Source organism: Pseudopodoces humilis, chromosome 10, assembly GCF_049639895.1.
Source record: "Pseudopodoces humilis isolate 2021_Gansu_Grassland_sample_001 chromosome 10, ASM4963989v1, whole genome shotgun sequence".
Lineage (NCBI taxonomy): Eukaryota > Metazoa > Chordata > Aves > Passeriformes > Paridae > Pseudopodoces > Pseudopodoces humilis.
In genome coordinates this window covers 5,915,208-5,931,277 of record NC_142209.1, presented here as the reverse complement: position 1 = coordinate 5,931,277, position 16,070 = coordinate 5,915,208, and the positions used below count along the sequence as shown (strand labels likewise).

The following is a 16,070-nucleotide window of genomic DNA, read 5'->3' as shown; positions in this document are numbered from 1 at the left end:
CAGCCACAGCCAGGTACAAAAGTCAACAAAAATACAGACACTTAATGGAGATATTGGAGTAGTCAACCATTAGATTGATACTAGGTCGAAGGAATGGGAAACGTTTGTGTGAGATGATGCATATTACCAAGCGTCCCTTGATGATCCGTAATGATACGGATGATGGGGATGCTAAAATCACTGCTACAGCCTGCTTAGGCAAGACAAGAGGGAGGGAAGGAGGGAGAGAGAAAGGGAAGTCTCCATCAAAGGCAGTCTGACATGCCATAAATACTGTTTGGGTAAAGCTCAAAATGCCTGGAAAATCCCTATGCAAACAGTGTCTCACTTGCCTGGGGAGGAGTCCTGTGAGGGTGAAATGTCCACTGCAGACCACCTTGGAGTGCAGAGACAGGATTCATTCTTTATGTCTGATAGGAGATTTAAGGCTGGGAAGCAGATACTGAAGGTTTTGTGCTACCAGTGGGGAAGCATCCCTGGGGTTTCTAAAAGCTGTATATAAGTTTCTAAATACATAAACTATATAAAAATAATTGAAATCAGCTTGGGGTACTTCTGCATCAGACCTGTTTTTGTAGAACATAATGAATTGCACATCAGGTTAGAAAATTATGGTTTTCTAGATGCAAAGGATCACATTGTTATTCCATTTAATAAATGCCAGCAAAATGTAGGCCTGGATATCAATATGCTTGAAATTTAAAAAAAAAATCCTATTCCCTAAGTAAAAAGATCTTGCCAACAAGGATCAAGATGAACTATTTAAAAATAAAAACAATTACTAAATTAAATTACAGAGACTTTGTTGATGGAAGCAACCACTGATGAAAAAGACTTCTGTAATTCACATTTAGTCTCATTTTGATTAAGTAACACTAAAGGTATCCATGCAGCCCTTATTCAGTGGACTAACAACAAGTAACAAAATATATTTTATAAAATAAGGATCACTGAGATATTAGTATGCAGTGTGTGTTCTTACACACTCTCAATAAGATTTTCTTTTTGCTCAGTATTCTTTAGTATCTTTATCAAAGATGTGAAAAGATGTGAAAGAAAATCCCTGACAGTAAAAAGTGGCTATGACCCCAAAGTGAGCAGAACAGCAATTCCTGCTGGTAATGAGTCAGTTGTGCTGCCTGATTTGGTTGTTTGATAAAAAGGGCTTGTTCAAAAGCAAAGTCAAATGCAAAGTCATATGTCCAGAGAGGAAGAACACATGTCAAATATAAACAAAAGGCAAATGTCTTCTGCCAAAGAGCAGTGGTGTCAAGGACTGTGGGGGGATTGTGCACAACCCACTGAATGCAAACTCTGTATGGTCCTGTAAATAAAGCAGCAAATGTGATTCTTGTAGATATGAGCTGGGGAATATCAAGCAGAAGAAGAAAGGATGTATTATTTTCGTGTACAGCACTAGCAAACCCCTTCTCTGAGGAACAGTGACAAGAATTACATTAGGTTTGGAAGCCAGGCTTTGTGGCAGGAGACTAAGTGGGCTCAGTTTAGATCCATCCTTAAATATGTTAAGAGGCATCTTGTTCTTCTTGGGGAAGGGATATGTGATATGTGATGAAAGTGGGAAACTTTATTCAGCAGAGTAAGTACTGGTGAGATGCCAAGAGTGGATCCTGCACCACTTCAAACTACAAATCTGTTGTGTAGGTTTGAGTGAAGGTAATCAAGTAATATGAGAAAGTACCTGGGTGCCTGATGGATTCTCTGTCACATGAAGGCTGTAAATGAACACTAAGACATCTTTCAGGAAGACAGCTTTTAGCTCAAATAGGGTGGCTTGGTGTGGAAATTTTCTATGCATGCATCCTAGAGCTCCTGGAATATATAAAACTTGAGATACCTGATAGGAACAAATGAGACTTCCATGAGGAAAGGACACAGAATTTAGTTTCTAAATCCCTCATCATTTTTGTTTGAGGAACACTTCTCCCCAAGTCTAAAAGTGTAACCCTGTGAAGCCATAGGAATCTCAACCAAAATCTGTGGTACTCTTCTAGCTTTGCACTATAGAGTCCAAACAAAACAGTAATCTATCCTGTAAATGATGCGTTTCAAACACCTGAATTTGGAAAAAAATATTGTCTTCATCATTCAGAAAAATATTTGGGCTTTGAGCAGCTAATATGAGGATTTTCTGCTTAACTTAGAGAGAGACAATTTATCTCTTTAACATACAGCACTAAATCAAAAGGAAGTACAATATTTGCTCACATATGTCATTGTTAACACACCATTGTATGTCAACCATCATTTTTCTCAGTGTAGATTTTGCCATGTTTTATTCAAACCAAAACCCAACTTTTTCCCATAGAATTTTTGCCTGAATAGGAGATTGGTTAATTATGTGGAAGTCTCTTCTAGTGGGGGAAAGATTCCCATTGAGTTATTCTTTCCATCAGTCATATGAATTTAAGACTCATCACTATCATTGGGATTCCAGAAAGCTGGGATTTTTCTTACAACCCCAAATCTGCAACTGCATTCCAGCACTGAACCTTGTGAGTAGCTGAACTTACTTCAATAGAGCTCCCCGCTTTATCTGCCAGTTATAATTCTGGATCACTAGGGCTCCCCAAACGAGGCTGAATCATGTCTGTGTATACAAAATGAATATCATATATATAAATTAATACTTTGCCTAAGATATATAGGGTATAACAAAAAAGTAGGTGAGACACAGTCATGTACAGCCATCCCTACCAAGGGGTTGAGGCAAACACCCACACATAGTCCTGAAAACACTCCAAGTTATTTGTGGTATCAGCTGTACTTTGAGAGGTGTTCTGAATCACAAATTTCAGTTGTGAAATTTCAGTTTCACAATTCTCAAGCTTTATGTGGCTATGAGAAAAAGTTTGGGATGTTACTGTGGTAGGGTGAAAAGATGGAAGGACAGAGAGGGCAAAGGTTGTTTCCAAAGCTTGACAAAAATATTGGTGGCCTTTAACCCAAAATGAAACTCTATCTATTAGCCTAAGAAGGTATTGAGAAGATAAAGCAGAGCCCAAGCAAAAAGTCTTAATAATTGAAGAAAAATAAGATTCAGAACAAAGTTCTGCATTAAAGCCACATGAAACCCCTACCACTGTTCGATGCAGGCAGTCCACCAGCTCACCTTGGCCAACACACACCAAACCCCAATATTGATGTACAAAACACTCGCTTACGGTGAGAGACTTCTCCAGGGTCAAGCTGTTCAGGTATAAGCAGTTTATTATATGGGTAAAGAGAAGGAGAGACCCGTGTCCACCACCAGCCTTAGCGAACATGCGGTTGTGGCGGGGGACAGTGGAGCGGGGAGAGCAGGAGAAGAGAGGTTAAAGACGGGAGAGGGAGGAATCAAGAGCAAAAGAGGCTTAGGCGAGAGGGGGAACAAGAGAGTGGGGAGAGAGAGAGAGGGGGGTGGGGGGAGAGAGAGTAGGGGAGCGAGGGAGAAACACCATAGTAAGAGTAAGAGTAAGAGTAAGAGAGTGAAGTTCCTGTTACAATTCAATATATGTCTTTCTATAGTGAATATTCTAATTCCCAGTAACCAATCACTACGAGATACACCCACTAAAGGGTGGTGTATTACCATACAGTGTTACATTCCAAACTCTAAAAGCTTTACAAATTCCTCTCTTGCTGCTTGACCTTTGGATTCTCTATCAGCAGAAGGACATTGTTTCATCAACAGGGATTCTCCTTTAGCTGGCTAGGCTATTGTTCTTCGGATATTTATTAACTAGCACTCAGTATCCCATGACTCAAAGCTAGCCCTCATTTCTATTTCGATTCTAGGCTTCATATTTTCAGAATCTTTTGCTAAACAATCATATTCATAAAGTTTCCCTGTTTCATCCTCCCCAACACCCCAAGCAGTTCACTTTCATTTCTTGCCACCACTCAGTGCAGCACTGATCATGGGCCGCTGCTTAACCCTCCTGCCCTGCAGCCAGCTCAGGAGGGCAACCTCTGAGACCTCCCCGCGCTCACTTTGGATCTCAGGACAAAGCACTGGGACACGCTGAGTGGCACAGACACCCAGCAGTGGGATCTACTGTCTAAAGTGTATCTTCTCCATCTTGGCTTCCTTACAGTTTGCCTCCTCCTTCCTTCCCATGCAAGCAATGCCATCCACAGGACAAAAGCCAAGGCACCAATGTCAAAAGCAAAACCTAATCCATGCAGCTCTGCTAACACCCCAAAGCCCATGCTGGCACTTCCCCAGACAACAAGCTTGTGCTTGCTTTGACAATTAAATCACTTCCTTATGTGGCCCCAGCTCAGGGAGCCCTAATTACAACTGTGTCCAGAGATTGAAAATCAAAAGGCAGCTCTGTAGAGCAAGGTAGAAAGCAAATATTTTCAATCAAAAAAATATAGTTTGTTTTGAAGATGGTCTTGGGTAAAATTCTGGGACTAAAGGCATCACCAGATGCACCAGATGAACCAGATCAGAGGATCCAAGTTCTCTGTCATGGTATTTCAGGGTTGGAGACAGAGCCAACAAATAGCTGGATTTGGAAGGAAGGTGCTGAGAGTAGTTTCTTTGTAGGTTCTGCAGTGGAAAGGGCTTTTACTGTCCTGTGGATATGTGAGAATTGGAGGATTGTTCTGATGATTTCTTCAAACTGAAATGAGGATTTTGGTGGGGTGAAATGATATCTGGTTGATCAGTGTGCTGTATTTTGATATTGATTTTTTTCTATTTTCTTTTACTCATTTTTCTTCAAATGTAAAAGAAAAGGCCCCTCTGGAATTGCCCACACCCCCTATTTTTGCATTTTACACTTTTATTTTTCTTGCCTTTTAAGGTTCTCAAATTATTCATAATCCATTATTTTCATGTGCAAACTTCTAGCTTCCTTCACAAAGCCTTGCTCATCAACCACAGTTTATTTCTGCCCAGGTCTAAGAACAGCTTCATCTCTAGGGATTGGATGACCCTTCAATTCCCCTTTCCACCTCTGCTTATAAGCCTGCAGAAAACAGAGCTTCACTGGGGCCTCCCTGCTCTTGCAAAGGAAGATTTCAGCCTTCCTTCCACCCTTCTGGATGCACAGTGCCCACAGGTCCAGCAATGTGGAGTCTGGGGTCCATAGGGATGTTCAGAGCTGGTCTCAGAGGCAGCAGGTTGAGTAACCCCCTCCCAAAAATGGGACAGTAATCTGACTCAGTCACAGGTACTTGGTTTCTTTTACAACTATTTTTGGGTATTATGAAGCACCTGAAGGCAAACAGATGATTCTAATCAAATCTTTATCATCTGCATCTATTCAGACTGCCTCATCTGCTGCATGGGGATTTATGGGGTGATGGGTTCCTCCAGGTCAGCTTCTTTGGGAGGATGAGATTTGTGAGATGTCATTTAGATGTGGCCCTCTCATAGGGAGTTTTGGTTCCTCAGATATTATAAACCTGTTTGACTGTGGAGTTTCCCCACTTACCTCATTTCAAACAGTGCCCAGGACTTGGACTTGTCACTGCCTGTAAATAGCCTGAATCCTGAAAATCAGCAAATCTCCACTATCCTTCCCATTTTGTCTAATTAAATTTTCCTTCAGTCCTGTGTGCATCAGTTATTGAAGAGAGTTAATATCCCAACTGACAGCTGGGTAAAAACCATTTCTGGTGGAAAACAATGAAAGGGGACTGCTATCAAACATAAAACCCTCTTGCTTGGTTCTTAGGAAAACTTGAGCAATTAAAAATCTCAGCAGGCTGCTCTTTCATTATCCACTGCAATACTTGTAGAGGAGCAGCAGTGAAGGCTGCTGGATCCCATAGCAAGGGATTTGAGATGAAAGGATGGAGTTGACTAAGTAAAGAGGGATGAAAAGGCAGGAGCTGAGGCTTTTGTTAACGATGTATTGTTTTAATATCCTGAAGTTCAAGAATCACTTTTTCTTATTTTACTGAGATGACTGAACTGCAGAGCAGTTTAATGAGAGCATCGCTGCCTGGGACAGAGCTGGGAGAAATGCTTGAGTAGCATGACAGCATCACCCTTTCCCCTTTGCTTAAATAGGAATATACTGGCAAATGTCCAGAAGCAAAATTTATTCCCCCTCCATCTAACAAAAGCTTGTCAGGAGCTTGAGAGAGACTTTGCTCTGCTGTGTGCAACAGCAGTAAGAAGTTCAGGCCCCTGTGAGGCTGCCTCCTGGTTCCATTTCATCCTCAGCTGAAATCTGAATGCATAATTAGCTGGAGGGATCGATTGAAGGAGCGGGTGGTGTAATGGGCTCTCGGAGGACTTGTTGGACAGGGAGAGGATGGCTGAGCTCTGGCCTGGCTCTGTACAGCATTGGAGCTCAGCAGCACCATCAGAGCATAGTGGGAATGACTTGACCGGGAAAGAGCCAGGACAGATATTGCTTAAAACACTCGAGGTGATGTACTGGACACAGGGAACTGCGGCATCCCTACTCATCCCTCTGTAACACAGCAGAGGAACTTCTACTGACATCCAAGCTGCTGAAATCACAGCAAACAGCTGAAAGGTTTTCTCGGTATAAGGGGTCTAGGAAGGTAAGTTGTGCCTAGCGCCAAGTGCCCCTGGCTCAGTGTGGCAGCGACGCCTGCCAGCCCAGCCCTGGTGCCATGCTGGCTGGGTCACCAACACACCTCCACGCCTAGCACTTGCCCCAAACACACTGAAACTGCAGATACTTGGGTGGTGTGCTGGGAAGACAAAGCAGCACTGGCAGGACTGCAGCACCCATGGCTCTTCTGGGGACTGTTACATGTTAGTTGATGTCACTGCACCCCATACAGACTCGTTTTTCACAGCCTTTTCATCAGCTTCCTGCATCTTAAGCATCTTCTCTTCATGACCCAGAGTGAGGAGGAGTTTTCCTGAGCACAAAACCGAGACTAAACTCCATCAATAACTATTCAGGAATTCTTTTAAAACATTTATAAGCTCTTAAATATTTGACAGTATTTATTACGGTCTCTGAGACATCACATTGGTTCTATGATAATGCCACCTCCCAAAATGTGCCACGTACCTTCTTCCACTGACTATAAACAAACTTGTCAGTGAGAAATACAGTCCTACAACCTTATTCAAGAAAGAAACAGAAGCTCTGCTTCTATTTAAAAACCATTTGCACTCACTGTGATGCTCTCACCTTCCTCACTGTCTTCTCTAATGCTCTTTAGCTTCAGCCTGTACAATGCCAAGGGTATCAATTAGCTGCATGCTGAACACCTGCAGCCCACACTTCTCACATAACCTTGGGCAGCTCATTTAACTGTTTGAGTGGTGCAGTGGGGGAGCCACATCCTTTTGCTGCCAGGCTGCTGTGGGTTTAGTACCACAGTGATGGGAGCCAAGGGTAGAAGTGGGTCATGACTATGCTGATCTTTGTGCATCTGAGCAGCAACCGGCCCAAAATAGGCATCCTCACCTCTGCAACACCTTGGTTTCCAAAATCCCTTCTGGCAGCAAGGCTGGGGGTCTGCAAGAGGTCCTTTGAGCCAAGGAGTCCACCTGTGTTGAAGTGTAACACAAGTACCTCCAACCTCAACCCTAACCTCAACCTATACCTGGGACCAGGGAGCCACCTATGGGAAGACCCAAAAAATCTCTAAAGACTGAAAAATCAGCATAAGATAGAGACAAAGCCAGGGCACCTCTGGATTTTGACATGAACATGCCCTCTCTGGTATTAATAAGCCCTCAATCCAAGCACTTCCATGATTCCATCAATTCCCAGCCAAGCAGGGATAGATTTTTAGGATGCCGTGTGGAGAAAGTCAATAGTGCCCATCACAACCTTGAAAATAAACCAGGGCCAAGGCACAAGCTCTCATTCCACTGAAACACCGTTGTTGTTAGAAAAAGCAACCTGGCTCAGAAACACTTTTTTTCCTCTCCCTTTTAAGCATCAACTAGTTTTCTTCAGTAAGCCTGAGCCACTGGATGTATCTTGGTTATAGTAGCAGAAATTTGCTAAATCAGTATTTGGGAAAAGAAAAGCATAGGTTCTTTGGAAATATGCATTTTCAAAAGCCACTGTAGGGCTTGCCTCAGGAGATTAACTGAGATAAGTCTGTTTCAGGGCTGAAATACTGAGCACAGGCAGAGGAGGTCCCCGTGGGGTGGGTGGAGAACCCATCTCTGAGCCAGGCAAGGAAGAACTTGCACAGCCCCTGCTACACAACGGTTTCTATTTTCACTGAAAATCCAACAGCCCCAAACTGATTTTAAGCCTTCCCTGAGGAGATGACATTTCTCTGTAGTTCATTGGCAAGGGAAAGCAGAAAATCCACTTTTCCCAGGACAAGCTGGGTTGGGGATGCTTAAATGTTGTAATCCTTCTCCCCGATGGGACCCCTCTGTCCCACCCCCCGTGGTGAGAGCCTGCTCGTCTCAAGGCACAGGCAGCGGAGGGGGTCCTGGAGTGGATACAACACGGACTCAAAGTATCTAGACACAGGAGGCTCAAACTTGCTGGAGTAATCCCGGGTTTATTGTCTGTCGTCCATCCGGGGCAAGAGAGAGAGCGAAATGCTCTGGGTCTCATCTCTTATACCAGGGGGCAGGGGTGATTAGGGGATACAGGGAGGTCACAGCCAATGGGAAGGGGGAAGGGAAAGAAGGTTTTCAGGTAGGAACTCACATTACGCAAACCAGAGGTGAGTTTTACCCTTGGGAGGTACCAAGATTTTTAGATGCACTACAACACCTCACCCTTTTCTGTTATACAAAAATGAGAAACATGGATTTGAGTAAGAGGTAGGTTATTTCTAAAAAAAGGAAACAGAAAATTTTTTAAAAACATATTCACAGTTACAGTATGCAGGTCAGAGGCTAGAGAGGTTTCTTCTTGCTCTCTTCAGCGGCGTCTTCTCTTGGAAGCAACAGCCACTTGCTTCTCTTCTTGCTGGTGCTGGATTCTTTGGAACAAAAGGTTTTACCCATTTCTGAGGAATCCATCTGGGGCCTGAAGGGGTGGATACACACGTGTAACCTCGCCCCCAGGTGACAAGTTCATAGGGACCCTTGGTTTGCCAAGTTTCAGGGTCCCTGATTAACACCGGTGGATGCTGTGACAATTTAAACTGATTACCACTGTTAAAATGCCGAGTTACAGGAGGATTCATGTTTTCAAATGAGCAATTTAGGAAGTTAATGGTAAACAGAGCTTTACAGAGTTTCTGTTGTGGAGACATCCACACTGCCTCGCTACACCTTGCCGGGCTAGGACTTGTTTGAGCGTCTGGTGTGTACGCTCGATTACAGCCTGACCTGTGGGGGAGTGGGGGATGCCAGTTTTATGTTCCACTCCCCACTGCTGGACAAATTCCAGGAGCTCCTTGGATTTATATGCTGGGCCATTATCTGTTTTAATTTCTTTAGGGATTCCCAATACGGAAAAGGCCTGTACTAAATGTTGTTTAGCATGCACAGACTTTTCTCCTGCATGAGCAGAGGCATACACCGCTCCTGAGTATGTATCAATGCTCACGTGTACATACTTAAGGCGGCCAAAACTGGGAATGTGAGTGATATCTGTTTGCCACACCTCACAGCTCTTAAGGCCTCGGGGATTAACCCTGATGCCTAATGATGGCACTGCCTGGAGCTGACAATTGGGACAGGTGGCCACGATGGCTTTAGCCTGATCTCATGTCAGCTGGAACTGACGAATCAGTCCTGGCATATTTTGATGGTATTGCTGGTGACTTATTTTTGCCTGCTGAAACACATCTGGGAGACATACCTTTTCAGCTGGGGCAGCAAGGGAATCCGCCTTCCGGTTCCCCTCAGCGATTTCACCTGGCAACGGGGTGTGCGATCTTATGTGCATCACATAGAAAGGTTGTTCTCGATTTGAAACCAAATAAATCAGTTTTGAAAGCAATCTAAAGAGATGCTTGTTCTCAATGTCCTTGAGAACTGCCTGTTCCGCTCTGGACACCACTCCTGCTACGTAGGCTGAGTCAGTAACTAAATTAATTGGTTCTGAAAATTTCTCAAAGGCTCTCACGACCGCAGCTAGTTCAGCTATCTGGGGTGACCCCTCCACAAACTCAACATCAGCTTCCCAAAGCTGAGTCTGTGGATTTCTCCAAGTCATCACCGACTTGTGGGATGTCCCAGATGCATCAGTGAACACTGTGAGCACTTTGAGTGGCCTCCGGCTCCTTTTCTCACGAGGAATGAGATGGAATTCCTCTTAAAACAATTTGTGTGATGGTGCATGAACTGAAATTTGCCCACTATAGCTGTCCAGAGCTAACTGGAGGTTAGCATTGCTCTGCAGCAGATGCTCAAACATCTCTTTGGTCAGTCTCTCAGGGGAGTTTTTGCCTTCTCCAGAGAGCCTGACTGGGAGGTGAATACACATAAAATCACAACCTGCCAGTTCCCGCAGCCTTACCCTGGCCTTTTGAACCAGCTGAGCCATCAGCTCTTGTGGCTTGGTGATAGTTCTGGGCCTTTGATGGGAGAGGAAGACCCACTCTATGATTAAGAGTGCATCTCTCTGCCCCTCGGCCCATTGGACTATTAACCCATGCAGGTGTGGCAATTTCCCCAGGACAATAAATTTGAAAGGCAGCTCAGGTTTGAAGCGGTGTGCCTGTCTTTCTGTCAAGGCCTTTTGTGCCTTTTCAATTACAGTTTTTGCTTCTGGAGTCAGTTCCCTGGGAGATAGTAATTCTCTCTCCCCTTTCAATAAATTGAGTAGGGGGCTCAGGTCCTCATTTGTGAGACCTAGCCATGGTCTGACCCAGTTTAGTGACCCGCATAGAGAATGAAGGTCTGCTAGAGTTTTAGGATTACCAATAATTTCCAATTTTTGTGGAACAGTCCGTGCAGTAATTTCCAGGCCCAGGTATTTCCAAGGTGGCATCCTTTGAACTTTGTCTTCCTGCAACTGGAATCCAGCAGAGGTTAAAACTTTAACCACTAGGTCAAGGGTGTCTTTCAGTATGTTGTTATTGGGACAGCATATTAAAATATCGTCCATATAATGCAAAATGATAGCCTCTCTCTTTTCAGCACGCACTGAGGACAGCAAAGACCCCACATACCACTGGCAGATGAAGGGGCTGGCTTTCATCCCCTGAGGTAGAACTGTCCAGTGGTACCGTTTCATTGGAGCTTCCCGGTTAATTGTGGGAATGGAAAAGGCAAACCTTGGTGCATCCTCTGGATGCAGGGGAATTTGAAAAAAGCAATCTTTAATATCTACTACTGCTAGTAGCCAATCTTGAGGTAGCATGGTTGGAGATGGCATTCCTGTTTGGAGAGATCCCATGTCCTGTATTTTTTTGTTTATTTCTCTTAAATCTTGAAGGAGACGCCATTTATCTTTCCCTGGCTTTTTTTTTACAAACACCGGGGAATTCCAAGGGCTGGTTGTTTCTACTATGTGTCCTTTAGCCAATTCTTCTTCCACTAATTTTTCTAGCGCCCCAAGTTTTTGTTTGCTGAGAGGCCACTGGTTCATCCAAATTGGATCATTATCTAGCCAAGATAATTTTTGGTCAGGACGCTCTACAGTGGCCTCTATCAAAAATCCTGAGGTGTCTCAGGGATTGTTAGTTTTACCCCCCACTGGGACATGGCATCTCTCCCCCACAAGGGGCACTTGTAGTCAACAACAAAAGGTCGGACACTAACTATCCTAACATCCGGACCTTCGATCTGGACGATATCTTTAGCAATTTTTGCCAGTTTCATCCCTCCAACACCCTGTATTTTTCCTGCCACTGGTTGTAGGTCCCAATGTGAGGGCCACACCTTTTCCGGTATGATGGTCACGTCTGCCCCAGTGTCAATTAACCCTTCTACATTGAGATGTTCTGATTTATGTGTTAAATTGCATCCCATAATGGGTTTGTTTTCACCCACTACTTCTGCCCAGTAGACTCCCGGTGCTTTGTCATCTACTGGGACTTCTGTTGGAACAAGGATTACCTGGGCTATTACTTGCCCTTTATCTACATAGAAAGGTGGTTGGGGGCACCTAGCTAAGAGAATGAGGTGTGTTAGGTCTCCCGTGATTGTCATGGGAGCCACCTCAATCTCTATTGGTGTGTGTGCTGTGTCTCCAATAACAAAATACCTACTATCCAGTCCAGCCAGGTCTTGTGAATTATCCTGCAAATCTACTCCCACGACAGTCCAGCGGTCAGATCTGAAACAAAAAGCTTTAGAAGTTACAAGTCTGAATCGCTTTTGCGGTTGCCAGACCTTATTAGGCAAACATTCCTCACAATTATATTTTTGCAGTCTCTCACCCCGCTCCCTTTCCTCCCCTTTTCCCATTAAAACAGAGTCCTTTTTCTGCTGTTTCCCTTGTTGCTGGGTTTGAGGACAGTTCCTTGCAAAATGTCCTGGCCTCTTGCACTGGAAACAGACAATGTGCTGCAGCTGTCCTGGTGACATCTGTGGCTTGTTCATTCCTGGTGTCACTGCTGCTACTGTCCTTGGGTTGTCTGGTTTCTTGTCGTGTACACTGTACAAGTCTGCTTTCTGGGCACACGCTTCAGTCATATCTGCTATGGTGGGTGGAGGGTTGATAGGAAGACTCAGAATTATTCTACAACAAGCCTTGTTGGCATTTCTTTGGGCCATTTCTTTAAGCAGTTCCGTCTGGGCCACAGGTTCTTTAACTTGTCTCTGTATCTGTAGTCTCAGACGATCTACAAACTGTAAGAAACTCTCACATGGAAACTGGTTAATATTAACATAACTGACTTGAATATCAGCTGTTGCTAATTGGTTAAAAATGTTTTCAGCCACATCACAAACTTTATCTGCAACAAACTTTGTTAATACTCTCACTTGATCAGCAGGATTAATCCAATTTCCCTCCCCACATAAATGTTCTAAAGTGATTTCATTGTTCTCTGTATCATGTGCATTTTGATTACTTTGTTTGAGTTCAGCTAGGAGTTTTGTTAACGATCTTTTCCATAAGCTTTCCCAAAGATCACATTCAGAGGGAGTTAGCAAACACCGAAATAAATCTTTAATATCTGCAGGAATTAAATCCTGTGATTTCAATGTAGTTCTTATTATTCCCCTTAAGACTTCACTATCATGACCAAAATAATTTTTAATTTTACAAATATCTTTGATTACTTGATAATTGAAAGGCTGATGTTATAATCGTATTGCTCCTCTGCTGTTAATGTATACTACAGGGGCTGCTGTTAGCATAACTTCATCTTCTCCAGGGCTGGCATTCCCTGGGCTCCTCAGCCCGCCCCCACCCATGCCGGGCTCCGGGGTGCCCGTTCCTTCCCCGCACCTGTGGAGAGACACAGCTCCTGCCCCGCAGGAGCCGGGCGGTGGGCCGCCCCTCCCCACGCTGGGTCCCGGGGTGCCTGTTCCCCCGCAGGAGCCGGGCAGGGGGCGGCCCCCCCTCACGCCAGGCCCCGGGGTTCCCATTCCCTCAGCGGGCTTGTGGAGAGACCCAGCCCCACCCCCGTAGGAGCCGGGAGAGGGCCCACGCCCCACCACTCCAGGCCCGGTAGGCAGGCACCCCCCCATCGGGGGGCAGGGCCGGGACACCCCTCCCCCTGCCCCTCTGCAGGAGCAAAGGGTGTAACTATCTCCCTCCCCGCACCTCCTCCCCGTGGGACAGGGGCCGGAGGGATAGGGGATAGGGTTACAGCCTCGGGGGACAGGGTCATAGGGTGGGGCCAGGCAGGGCTGGGGGGTGGTGCAGGGTGGAACATCAGGGGGAACAAAGGGGTTGTGATAAGGGTTATGGGTGGGAACCGGTGGGTGGGAGGGATCATGGGTGGGAGAAAGGGGATACACAGGGGAATTCGCCATGTGGCCAGGTAACACGTGGCCAGTGCCATCTTGGCTCTCAGCCATGTGGGGATAGGAAGATACATTTTCTTTAACACTGCAGGGGTATAGGGAGGGAGCCTTTATGGCTTGTGAGGCAGGACTGGGTGACTGAAACAGACACACCGGACTAGAACTTGTATTGTTTGTCTCGGGTATCTTTTTCATTGGGGGAACAGAGGTTTTGGGGGAAAAGTTAGGATAGTTAGGTGGATACTGTGGTGCTTGTTTGTCTTCCGTTTTTATTTCTCTGTTAACTAATTCTTTTCGAATTAAAAGAAAAACCGGGAGGCATTTCAGGGCCGATTTGTCTCCTCCTTCTATTTTTAAGGTTAATAAATTTCCAATTTCATCCCAGGCAGTTACTGAATCTAATTTCAACAATTCGATCTGTTTACTTTGCTGAGTCAAATATGATACAAACTGTTTTATCTTATGTTTTGAAATTTTTACGTTTGTGGTTTTTAAAAAATTCTGTATTTTTTGTGTATGACTCCTTTCTTGTGTGCAGAGCCGGGCTCCCATTTTGGAGGTCACAGCAGCTCTGCACACAATCTGTCTATTTTCCCTACCACAGAAAACAAAGTTGCACCAAAAGGATTACAATTAAACTCACACTCTACAGACAGCAGGGAGAATTCCCTCTCCCCCCCCTCTGTCTCTGCCCACGGCTGGGGGAACCCCACACACTCGGGGCTGCTGCCGCTGGGAAGGAGTTACACAGAACGCAGTCCCCCGGGGCCTGTTTCACTCTCCACCCCTCCCAGCCCGGTGTCGGAGTTCAATCTTACCTTTTTCTGTCGTTTTCTGGCGGTGGAAAGATACTTGTTGCCCTGGAATCGGTCCTCTGGTGCTGGAGGATTTTCGACTCCTTTTCAGAAACTTTTTTTGCTGTATTTTTTTAAACTGCATCCAAAGTCTCCAAAGAACGGCTCACCCTGGCTCAAATAAGCCTTTAAACGTGGGCTTGTACAGCCCCTACCGTCGGGCGCCACTCTGTTGTAATCCTTCACCCCCCATGGTGAGAGCCTGCTCGTCTCAAGGCACAGGCAGCGGAGGGGGTCCTGGAGTGGATACAACACGGACTCAAAGTATCTAGACACAGGAGGCTCAAACTTGCTGGAGTAATCCCGGGTTTATTGTCTGTCGTCCATCCGGGGCAAGAGAGAGAGCGAAATGCTCTGGGTCTCATCTCTTATACCAGGGGGCAGGGGTGATTAGGGGATGCAGGGAGGTCACAGCCAATGGGAAGGGGGAAGGAAAAGAAGGTTTTCAGGTAGGAACTCACATTACACAAACCAGAGGTGAGTTTTACCCTTGGGAGGTACCAAGATTTTTAGATGCACTACAACACTTAAACACATAACTATGCTTCTGGTGCCTTTCCTTTGTGCACAGACATGGTTCATGTTTCTTTTTGTGGAAAATGGGGTCTTGAGAATGGGTCTGCAAAGAGGGTGGTTTTCCCTGATACACAGCTGCAGTAATGGGAAATGTGACATCCTTCTGGTGTCACCTTGAGTCTGAAATCTTACCATGGTTCTGTCAACCCCTGCCCTCACCAGCATGCCCCCAACCTTTCTGCCTCTCTGTAGGTGGGATGTTTTCTGCCTGCACAGTCCTGGTTCAGCCAACACAGATCCCAGACAAGGTCAGCGTCTACTTTGCCAGCAAAGGCAAGCCACAGGTCACACACGGGTCAGCTCCATGTGAAGGCAGCCTAAGAGCAGCAAAGAGCTGCTGAGCAAAGGCTCCTCATTTTTGCTATGTGGGGAATTGAGAACCATAAATCCTCTGCTCCCGGTAGGATTGCGGTCTTGCCACGTGTCAGCCCAAAGGAGCAGCACAACACATGCCAGGACGTAAAAAGCACTGCTTTTGATGCACTACTGTCCTAGTTTAGGGCAGAACGGACAGACACCACAGTCCAGGAGCAGGATGTGGGGGAGTGGTTTTCTTTCAACACAAACTGCACGCTTCTTCTTTCCCCCTTTTTGCTCTCAGAGCCAGTCTTAAAGGTGCGGAACTTAATATATAACATAAACAAGGCAACTGGGGATACCAGTATCATAAAGTCACCCCAGGACAACTACGCAGCTTGGAAATAAAAACAAATAGAGTGCTTCCACAGGGAAATTAGGGCACTGGAAAACAAATGTGGAAATCTGTTCGAGTTTTATTTCCCCTTCATTTTTTTTTTTTTAAAGGCAATGTGTGACACCATTTGCTGACTGAGATGGGGACT

At 45.3% G+C, this 16,070-nt stretch overlaps 1 protein-coding gene across 1 annotated transcript in view; it reads left to right on the top strand.

Annotated features, from left to right (window-relative positions):
• The window catches only part of NMNAT2 (nicotinamide nucleotide adenylyltransferase 2), a 31,190-nt gene that overhangs the window by 589 nt on the left and 14,531 nt on the right, over positions 1–16,070 (top strand). The gene's annotated exons all lie outside the window — the stretch shown is intronic.